Genomic DNA, 9797 nt, shown 5'->3' on the forward strand with positions numbered 1-9797 from the left:
ATGCTGGAAACTGAAAAAGAATAGAACCAAGAAGAAGGTAATATTTCTAAGGAAACTCTGTTCAGAGTTTTCAGATATTTTCTGAGTTAATTGTGCCATTCTGTTTTCCCAGGTAATACAATCAACTTGCCTGGCTCAAATGTTGTCTGTAACAATCATTATTTCTCTACTCTTTTGTGTGTGTGTGTGTGTATGTTTTGTTGTTGTTTTTTTTGTTTGCTTGTTTGTTTGTTTTCCCTCAATTTCCCTCCCTTACAAGCAGCAGACTCAACTTCAGCATGTATTTTCCTCTGAGTAGAAAATGGTAGTATAAAACCCTTGGCCAAATGTTCTCAGCATCCTAGCAATAATTATAACATGCAACATCAGCTTTATGACAGTTGGAGCTACCAAAGAACGAAGGACTATGCTTTTGTCTTTGCAAGTCTGTGGTGGTTTTGTTCTTTTGGACACAGCTGTCTACATCTGAGCTACCTTCGCAGTGAACAGGGACAGGTGGATGATCCTCACCCTAAAGCTACCCTACTTCAGGTGCATCTTTCTAAAAAAGAGACAAGCCACAAGTTGAAAGTGTCAATATTTCTCATTTCACTGAAAAATAAACTAAAAGAAACTATGTCAGAAATAATGCTTAAAGCAGACTTTGGTCCTAGCTTGGTGACTGTCAGAAATTTGCATATCTGTATGCATGTTATGAAACAAGCAAGACATTTTGGTAGCTAATCTGAAATACTTTGATGGCTGGTTTTAGGGAACATTATGAATTCCCAGTTGCTATCAGTGGTATGTCAGATTATGAATCTGCTCCACATTTGACTGAGATATTGGCAGAAAAGTCTTTAAGACATTTTTTGGCAAACTTCTCAAGACCCACCAAATTCTTGGATTTTCAACTTGCCTTTGGAATTCCATAAAACTAGTACTAGCCTATGCCTTATGTTCATAACAAATACAAATCCAGGTTTCAATCTCTTGAACTGTTTTTCTAGGAGTTTGCTTTTCGAATAGTTAAGTCAAGACAAACCTCTTACAGGCCAAACTCATCTGGAGTTTGGGACACCAGAGGGACAATATGTTAGCACAGATATGTATATAAACCCCAGTGGCAACATACCCAGGAGATCTGGGAATGACCTGGAATTCTGAAAACAAAAAAAAAAAGAAATAGTCAGCCTCTTTTGCTGAAATTACCCTTAACACCTAGCAGACCAGTCTTCTAGGAGGAAAAACAAAATTCACCATACTTCTTACACAAATATAATGTGAAATCTATAAAAGCAGTATCCACAGAAGTCAGTAGCAGTAGTCAGTGTCTTAAAATATAATTGCAGAGAACCTAGTACTGAAAATTGCCATTGATTTTTTAACACCTAGCATATTCTAGTAAAAATTCCTATCACTATCTCAAAATTCAGAAAAATGTTCTCTACATCTACTGATTTCCAAGTCATAAAAAATACTATATTTCTGGAAAAGGAGTTGTAAGCTCTTTTGTTGCTTTGTTTTCTCTACGCTTTTTACTTCAGAAGATATTAAAATGCCTGTAAAACTTTTCCTCTTTATCCCTTACAATAGTTTACTTGGTAGATAATGCCAATAAATATTTATCGGAAGCTTACTGTCCTTAAAATAAGTTTGCATACCGTGAAGGTCAAACTAGCCTAAAAATAAGAGGATTTGCATAAGCCAAATATCACATGGTTTATCTCACTAACATAAGCAGAAAACCTTCCCTTCCTCCCATCCCCCAAAATATCCAAACTCTTCAGATCTTCAGGTACTAACATGGACCCATATTCTAACTGGTGTAGAACGTACGTTTAAGATACTGTTACTGACCCCTACCTTCATGCAGAATGTCAGCTCTGCTAAATTGTTGTCTGCAGATGTTTGGACTCTGGTGGCAGTTTGAAATGCTCCCATTGCAGTCCCTCCTTTCCTTTCCCACTGCCTTTGCTTTTCACAGAACACCCTGTATACTGAATATTTCAAATACTTTTATTTTGCTTATGCAAGGCAGTTATACTGTTTCAGTGGGCACGGTTTGCCCCTACTTGTCTCCTCACATCTTTCTTGATACAAAGGCTAGCTAAACTACACCCTGCGTTTCTTAGTTTATTAAGCCCAAATGTAATGCCCAAATTTTATTTTATGATTATTATATGTACTTGGTGTTTCTCTCCTGCCTCACCTTCTTTTTTTTTTTTTTAGGGATCCAAAAACTTAAGAACTGGTCAGGGAGTCCTTGGGGGCACCAAAATAAGAATATTTTCTTTTTTTGTTACACATATGAATTTTGCTGCATTACTTCATTCTGGGCAATTGTTGTTATGAGAACTTGACAGATGTTTTGTTTCCTTGGAAATAAAACTGAAACACTCTCATAGGAGAGGAACTCCAATAGGTTTGTTTGCAGTACGTTAAAGCACTACTCTGATACTACTTTATAAACAAATTCTCCTTTGGCTCTATCTCACTTTCACCTTTCCCAAAGGCTCGGGACATGCCCTTGGTTTTCTACAGAATAATTTTACAGCTTTTCTCAGAAAACTTTCAATTTTGGTAAATTTTTTATTGAAAAAGGTATTCTCATTAACCTAATGCAGAGTATTTTGTATGTCTTTTCCCACAATTAGATTTTGTTGGTGTGTTTCCTGCACTTTGCCTTGGTCTTGTGTGCTCTGTCTGTGTAAGATTACACAGGGTTTTCCTTAACTTGAAAAATCTTATCTTTTGTTGATGGGAGTGACCTCACTATTTTTAGAGCATAATGCAAGACCCATCTTTTCATGTGGTCCTTTCCTCAGTAACAAAGAATGACATAATGTCCCACGGATAATCTTAAGAAAATAATCAGACCCTTAGCAACTAGATGTTGCTGATCAAATCAAGACAGGGAAATTGAAGCCTTTTACAAGATACATCTGCAAAAACAACTCTTGCTTATAACCATAGTAAATTTGATTTGCCTAGCCAAGGAACTGATAGTAATGAAATGACAGCAGCTTATGTTTCAGGAAGTATAGACAGGATTGCAGAGCTACTGGGACTTCTTTAGATGACACACATCAAGGCTATGGCTGCAACTGTACTCCTTGATTACAGTACAGCCAAAAGACTGTTCTCACCCACAGGGGATCATGAAGGCCAGCACCCAGGTTATAGGTTGCACAGCCAGCACTGCTGCACCTCTCATCCACCCAGAGGTTGCTGAAAACACACCACACTTCTGCTCAGAGTGAGCGAGCTGGAAAGTAAGTGACTGGCTGTGTGGTGTTTAGTTGCCAGCCAGAGTTAAACCATGACAGACCTTTTTTAGTGCCCAACGTGGGACTCAAAGTGTTCAAAACAAGATAGATTTGATTGGAATATGCTAGATCGCTATTGTTGTTTAGCTGCTAATAGGCCTCTGTGCTTGTCATGAGGCTTGCTTGCTGTACTGTAAATTAGAGTCTTGTGCTCGTTAGTGCCTCCTTTTTGCTTTTGCTGCTTGCTGTATTACTTATGCTCTTACTCTGCTGTGTCTGGGAACATTTTGATAACAGCAATATCCATGCACCTGGGCTGGTAGACGGCCAGGGTATCACTGTTCTCCCTGTGGTGTTGTAATGGACAGGCTGGAACTCCAACATGAACTGAAGCTGAAACAGCTCTGCAAACACAAAGATCAGTGAAGGAGAAGGAAGGAGCAGTAGAAACAATATGTGATGAACTAATCTCAATCCCTCTTCACCGTCCACCTGCAATACCTGGGTGGAGGAGGAGGTAGAGAAAACCACGAGTAAAGTTAAACCCATGATCTGAGTTGCATGTTGTGAATATCACTATAGCAGGAACTCCTTGTTGCTAATGATGCTAGGAGCAAGAAGAGAAGTTCATTGCAATGTTAAAACCTCCATATAACCTGGCCCAAAGGGACTAGGGGTGAAGACTGTAGTGGAAATATCTTTAAATTGCTATAACCCTTTATCTGAGTTGCATCTTATAGGAATCACTCTTGCAGGAACCACCTGATCCAACAGAGGAAAAGACAAGAATCAAGTGCAGCAGTGATCTGAACTGAGCCGGCTTTATGGCCCAGTAACTTCACACAACACAACTCTCCTGTCCTGAGTGACCACTATAACAGATGGAGCCCAAAGTCACGGACTAGATGACCTCAATGGACATTTTGTGGACATTTGTGATGATTTTACAGACATTTCACAGAGGTGGTCCATAGACCAAGAGAATGATATCTGTGTATTATATCAAAAGATGAGAAGGATAGTGCTGAGTAATGAGAATGCATCGGATACAGTGAGACCTGAGCATGACATAAATTATGTAGAATAAAGAGTGCATGGCAGGGATAGAATTAATTTTCTTCCTAGTAGTTGGTATAGTGCTGAGTTGAGGATTTAGCATGAGAAGAATGTTGATAATACACTGATGTTTTGGTTGTTGCCAAGCAGTAATTATGGCAAGTCAAAGAGTTTTCAGTGAGAAATGTGCAGGTGCATAAGAAGCTGGGAGGGGGCACAGGCTGGACAGCCAACCCAAAATGGCCAAAGGGCTATTCCATAACTTATGACATCATAAAGAAGGAAGAGGGGGACATTCAGAGTGATGGCATTTGTCTCTCCAGGTCACCGTTAGCCCTGCTTTCCTGGAGTTGACTGTACATCTGCCTACCAGTGGGAAGTAGCAAATTAATTCCTTGTTTTGCTTTCTTTGTGTGTGCGACTTTTGTTTTTCTTGTTACACTGTCTTTATCTCAACTCATGAGTTTTCTCCTTTTTACTCTTCTGATTCCCCCATACCACTGGTGGGTGGGGGCACATGAGTGAGCACCTGTGTGGTGCTAAACTGCCAACTGGGGTTAAACCATGACAGCTGCCAAGAATGTACGGCTCTGGTCCTAACTTTCAAGACCAAGCATTTTTCACCATAGTGATTCAGCTGCAAAAAAACAGAATTGTGAACCATCTTTATGGAAGCCATAAGACCCTCCTAGACATTTCAGTCACTGTAAGACTGATGCTTATTTTTGCTTCTAATCCCTGCCAACGTTATCATCAAAGCCACACTCTCTCACAATCACAACTAAAGAGACAATGTATGCACTATGAAATCCAATGAGACTGTTTATTTGACAGTGAAACATATAGGAAGAACTCATATAGTACAGTCAGTGTCAGGAGTACAAAAACCCTAAAGTTAGGTAAATGCAGTAGTTAGTCATGTGCTCTCTTCTGTAGTAGAGCAAACTTCTGATTGATGCAAATTAACATTTAGGAGTCTTCAGGCACAAATAGGTTGGTTTATTCACAGGCACAAACAGGTTTATTCACAGAGCAGATTCCAATTGTTTTGCTACGTGAAATTGAGTCTCCTTACTGTGGAGAGGGTTAAGAAGCAAAGGGAAACACTACTGTTCAACCGATTTGGAGGAAGCAGACACCCCTTCATCAGGGACACCGTCTGGGAAATGTGACTGACCTCAGTTACGAGGTTAATTAAATTTTGGGCAGAGAGAGAAATCCAGATGGAGAACTACTCTTTTGACTGGGGACAACAGACTTCCGTCAAGTGCCGTATACATTTACTATGACAACAAAGCCTTATTGACACCCTTTCCTCATTAAGAGATCAGCCATTTTCACCACTTATGTTTCTCACATGAGGCAAATGACTTAACCTCCTTAACTTCAAATATTCAAAAATACACATAGGAAAGGCTTTTCCTCAGTAAGCAAAGGAGCTTATGAGTTATAATTTCTGAACAATGGTTAGCAGGCAACAGGTTCTCCCACTCATGAGCTACAAATACACTACATACCATCAAGAGCTTTTAATAATTTTGTCATCTAGTCCTTTCAAAAATGTTTTTAGATATCTGCAATATGTTCAGCTGTGAAAGTGGCCTGTATCCAATGTTAACAATAGACTCTAAGCTATGAATCATCAGAGGAAGTAAAAAAAAAAATCACAAGAATAATGTTTAGTCATATTTGTTGGAATATATCAGAACAAGCAAATTCAACCCTATACCTCAGTGTTCTAGAGACTAAATCTCTCAATGCAAAATTCCTGAATTCAGTGAGAATTTTGCCAGATGAAATCCTCCTTTAAAATTCAAAGTACCTTGAGACTGTGGCATTTTTGAAAACAAACAAAAATACATTTATGAAATCCTACTGCAGCACTTGGTGAAAATTTTTTTGTTCAGTATTGAGAGTCTTATGATTTGGGGAGAGGCAGGAAGGGAAGGAAGAGCTATGGTATAAATAAACTGCATGTGATATTAAGGACTCTGGTTTGGCTCCTATACCAGTCTTCAAAGTGTGCAAGTTAAGTGTCAAACTGCTTGAATAGTAGATGTCAGAATCTTTATAATAATAATTTCATGAACAAAGTGCTTGTTACAGGGCTGTCTAGAGATAGCCAGCAGGAAAATCTGATTACAGAAATACATCTCATATCAGCTTAGTTCAGGGAGTCTGTAAGATAAAGCCTTTGCCAAGACAGGATGTGTAGCCCAGAACCTTCCTCTTTCCCCTCAAAGTGAGGTCCTTTTTTGTCACTAAAGAGATCTCAGTACGTGTATCTTCTTTTACAACGTATTCGAAGAGCATTCTCAAGTGAACAGGAGAGCCAGGTTCACCTACTTGAGGGGTTTCAAACTCACACATCTATAAGGAAAATTCCAAACTGTTATTTGCCATTCTGCACTAGAAGGTTGCTTCATCTTGTTTAAGCTGTAAGTACTTACTCCTAAGAATATTTTAGGCATTTTATCTACTGGCCTTGGAACAACCTACTGGCACAGGCAGAGCAGCCCATATCGTGGTACCTAGGACAAGATGATGCATGTGGGTTTGAACTCCCTCCAGTAGAGGATACAACTGAACATGGAAGCATCACAATGGCCTCAAAAATTCACCTGTGTTTGCAATTTTCCACCTTCTTCAAATTCCACAGCCAGAACACCATGCTATTAATATCACTCCACAAGCAAACACTACCAGACAGTTAGATCTCTCATATTTATTTCTGCAACAGGTCTTTCCTCTTTAGTAATATTGCAGCCTCAGCAGCTGTAAGAAGCTATCACTGCTAGTTGTGGAAAGGGATGACAGGAGCTGAGCACAAGGCCCCAACCTGTCACTGCACAGACTACCAAGAATTATAGGTCCTCCTAAATGAATTTTTTTGTTTTTAAATAAGCATAGTCTAACTACAGTTTTAATAGTTGTGTTCAGAGCATTTCTTCCCCTACAGAACATGTACCACTCCACACTCTGATCTTAGGACTTTCTCCTTCATTTCTGAGTGTTCATGGAACAGCTGCTGTTGGAAAGAACAGCTTTGAGAAGGCACCAGGTGTGAAAACACCAAAATCACTGAAGGACCTGAAGTCCTAAACCTGTATTTAACAATGTACAATGTGTGTGTTCCTCTTTGAGACTTCAGGGTGGATGTTTGCAAGAACAGGTAGGGCTTTAGTCTGTAAGCCGTGTCATTTCTTATACAAAATCCAGAGAATTTGAACCTGCCTGCCTCGTTTGTCCATCTCTAGGCTCTAACAAGTAAGTGAGCAAGTTTTCAAATGACTAAAGAATCACCTCAGAGAAAAAAAATTACCACTAAATTTCATTATTAGTTTCAAGCTCTAGTTAACTACTAGAGCTTGAAAAATAAATACAAAACGTTTAAATTGTTTCATTTAAAAATGTTTTTTGATTAAATAAACCTAAATAGAGCTAACAGAAAAAGAGGACAAATTAACTGAGGCAAATTTAAGTCAGAGGAAGGCTTTTTAATGCATTGAAAATCCAGGAAAAAAATAGTATTGTCTTACCTTAAAGCCAAACAAGTTTGGTATCAAATGATTTGATGTAGGCTCTCAGCCCTACTTCCCCTCTTCCCTGGCTTTAGAGGCACACAGTCCAGACAAGTATATTGCAAAGTAAAGAGGGAATGTTTTCTATTACAACTTTGGCAGAACACCAGTGGTCAGCAGTTGCTATGAAGGAACCTTTGTGACCAAATTTGCTGTGAAACAGCAGCACCTTTTTACTTTGAAACAAACTGACAAAAGCAATTACACCACCGATGGGAAATTCTCCTGCTGTTAGTATGCATAGTGGCAAGTGTTTGGTTTTAATAATGAAACAGCAAGATGGCTACAAGATAAGCTGTTAAATCAGCTCCCTGACTTATAACTGTTAAGTGCTTCATCCCATATATAACAGCATTCCAAAGTTTCTTAATCAAGTGGTAAAGTAGCATCAGCCCTTACTTATTTAAATGCTGATAATATACTTCACAGGTAACCAGCTGTTATCTCCTTGGACCCATTAGCTTGTGGCTAGGTTTATCTGCTCATATACAGAAAGTCCTGTTGTTCTAAGTCACACTGGATTTGCATCTGCCAGTTCCTCTTCACAGAAATTAACCTTTCCTGGGAACAGCGAGGCATTTATGTCAGCAAGTAGTTGAAGTATGAGTTTCTCTACACCTAGAAATGCTGCTGTGAATAACTGTAAGAGCTAGTCTGAGCAAGAAAATTCCATTACATGGAGCACTTCAGAAGTTGAATTTCAAACCAGCTTCATTGAAAATTGGTTTCCCTCCCCCCTTCCTTTTTAAGGTCAAACCTTTGACTGAGAGTCCTGTTCCAGAGCATTAGCAGAGACTGCCTGCTGTGCAAATACTGAAAAGCCCAGTCCCACCAAATCTGGACAGCAGCCCAGATTCCTCAGAAACCCTGACAGGCAGCCAGCCCAGTGAGGGAACACAAACTGTACGCTTCATTACCTGGCATGTTGAAACTCCAGTGTTCTCATCCAGGAGATTCAGCAGATCCAAATAGCAGAGCTGCAAACATTACGTGCTTGAACTGCTGACTGCAGGATCAGTAATGCACTGGGGATGCTACAGATCTATTGACTCCTGGCAGTCCGGATCCCTCATAACCTGCTTGTTGGGCTCAGGGATGAATACCCTGGCAGAAACCCAGAAAGGGTTCATGCAGACTCCAGAGAAACACTGTCTGCTGACATTTCCAATTTCACAGACTCACCAAGTGTGGATAGGATTGAATTTTTTTTCTGGCCAGTTTAAATTATTACTAAAGCATTGTGACATCAAATCTTTCGCATCACCTCTGCTGCTTAGCACTATTGATCTTGTCTCTGTTACAGGAAGCAGAATTGGCAGTACCCAAAAAACTAAATTGGACAATCTCATATATTTTTATTTTCTTGAGCCATGGTCCATACTCCAGAAAAGACCCAGCTCAAAATTACTTTAAAGGCCAGTGAATCAGCGTATTGAGTTTGTGTGACAAAGTTTTGGTAGCAAGGGGGCCTAAGTGGTGGCTTCTGTGAGAAGCTGCCAGAAGGTTCCCTCATGTCTGACAGTGCTAGCACCAGCTGGCTCCAAGATGGATCCACTGCTGGCCAAGGCTGAGCACATCAGCAATGGTGATAGCACTTCTGGGATAACAGAGGGATCTGGATAGACTGGAAAAATGGGCTGATTCCAATGGGATGAAGTTCAATAAGGCCAAATGCCGGGTGCTGCACTTTGGTCACAACAACCCCCTGCAGCGCTACAGGCTGGGCGCAGAGTGGCTGGAGAGCAGTCAGACAGAAAGGGACCTGGGGGTGCTAATTGACAGGAAGCTCAACATGAGCCAACAGTGTGCCCAGGTGGCCAAGAAGGCCAACGGTATCCTGTCCTGTATCAAAAACAGCGTGGTCAGCAGGACAAGGGAAGTGATCCTTCCCCTGTACTCTGCATTGGTGAGG

The 9797-nt window shown here is 40.2% G+C and overlaps 1 long non-coding RNA gene across 2 annotated transcripts in view; it reads right to left on the reverse strand.

Moving 5' to 3' along the window:
* The window catches only part of LOC110357400 (uncharacterized), a 72866-nt gene extending 63808 nt beyond the window's left edge, over positions 1–9058 (reverse strand). For both annotated transcript variants that reach the window (XR_002411037.2, XR_010468800.1), the window contains exon 1: positions 7844–9058. This is a non-coding gene — a long non-coding RNA (uncharacterized LOC110357400). The remainder of the gene's footprint in view (positions 1–7843) is intronic.
* Positions 9059–9797: the final 739 nt, after the last annotated feature.

The sequence above is a fragment of the Columba livia genome, chromosome Z (assembly GCF_036013475.1).
Source record: "Columba livia isolate bColLiv1 breed racing homer chromosome Z, bColLiv1.pat.W.v2, whole genome shotgun sequence".
Taxonomy (NCBI): Eukaryota; Metazoa; Chordata; class Aves; order Columbiformes; family Columbidae; genus Columba; species Columba livia.